This window comes from Pinus tabuliformis, chromosome 1_1 (assembly GCF_031772625.1).
Source record: "Pinus tabuliformis cultivar Carrire ecotype Pingquan chromosome 1_1, CPIR1, whole genome shotgun sequence".
Lineage (NCBI taxonomy): Eukaryota > Viridiplantae > Streptophyta > Pinopsida > Pinales > Pinaceae > Pinus > Pinus tabuliformis.
In genome coordinates, this window is record NC_142297.1 from 711,304,453 (window position 1) to 711,306,261 (window position 1,809).

Here is a 1,809-nt window from a genome sequence, read left to right on the forward strand (position 1 = left end):
ACAGTAGAAAGCATCTTGGGCAACAGCTCATACAGCAAGGACATACAGCAGGTCAGCAGGCAGAGGCTTTTATCTAGAATATTTTGAAGGCCATACAGGTGCCCCATTTATTTCAGAAAATACTATTGTAGCTTCTATTTTCCTAAGCAGGCCATTTTCCTAGTGAGGGAGCCCTTGTATGTTGTGAAATCATTTGAATGAGAAGCAGATTTATGTGTATATTTGTGCAAAGAAATTGCCCATTTATTTTGCTTCCACTGAATTAAATTTACCAGTTAAAATCCTAGCAGTATACTTTGTTCAGAAAGCCAAAAAATTAAATTGAAATCAACAAGGAAACTTGCTAGGAAATGATTTGTCCTGTACTAGCATTAGAAAAATTAACATGGTATTAGGGAATTTCTGAAGAGGAGGAGGCCAATTTCTGATCTGCACAGCAGAAAACCAGCACTGATTTCTTGTGGGTGCTAGAAGGGTTTAACACACGACAATTTTATTTGTTCAATTCTGGAAATGGCTGCTATCAGTCTCAGGTTTGAGGACAGGTTGGATGCACTTTCAAACTTTCTACGCTGGAAGGGAAGCAAGGGTTACCTTGCTATTGAAAGAAAATGATCTCTGAGAAATCGTTGATAAGGAGGTTCAGCCACCAATAGATGCAGCACTCTGGGCATCTTATGAAAAGAAAGATATCAAAGCTCAGAGGGTCATTGGTGGTGTTTTTAAACATGTTTTCCCAAGTCTACAATAATCTAATGAAAAAACAACCATTTAGTTTGTCAACCCCGGAGTTCATTTGAGACTTGCGAGGAACATGATGCAGGTAACATAGAAGTAGGACATCTTATTGCATGCTTTAAACTATTCTACTCATCACCTTGAAAATGATTATAAAAAGTAATAAAACTTCCAATAAAAGAGTCATCATTGTCCCCAATTGTTCAGTTGGTTAGTGGTACTTCAAATACCATAGCTCATGAAATACTCATTCACAACTTTAGTATATAGATCTGCATAGCAATCGTCAACTAAGGACAATGTGGCCCACTACATACTATTTCTACCACAACTTTACAACCATTTTGTAGCATATGAACCTGTACAGCCCATTCTACAGGTCATTCTGCAGCAGATCATTGAAATAAAAGAAAACACAACTGAACAGGTTACAGAACAATGATCAAACAACGTGAAAATAACACTACTGAAAGCAATCTAACTAAAGCTATTACTAGATACAGCAGATAAATGTGGCATAATGCCTTACCTGATGCAGGCCATACTCAAGGTGTGGCTTGTGCCCAAGCTCATATGGTTACCAGAACAATATTACAATGCAACCTCACATATCAATCTCTTTCTTTATGGATGATTGTTGTTAGTTCTTCAAGCTTCTCTATATTGGTTTTATTTGATGGATAAGGATTAATGGTGAAATGCTCAAATCTTGTACAAGCCTTTGAAATCACTACACTTAAGAGGTAAGTTACCACTTTGATGGATGATGCTCTAGGGTTTTTCTCCTTTCTTCTTCCTTGGTTTGTTTGGTGATTATTTGGTGCCATGCTTTGCGTTTCCTTGGGGATACCTAGCTAAAGTATCAAGTAAAATTAGTCAAGCCATAGTTGATCTTGTGGGTGAAGTTTTTCCATCAAGGCTCCCTTCTTGTAGAACTTGATATTCATTATTGATCTTGACTGGCTGAAGGTTTACTCTTCCTCTTGGTTCTCTAATTCTTAAGGCCTAATCCATGAAAGAAATAGGACAATTCTTTGAAGAGTTTCTTATTCATCTCATAAGCCATTTGAT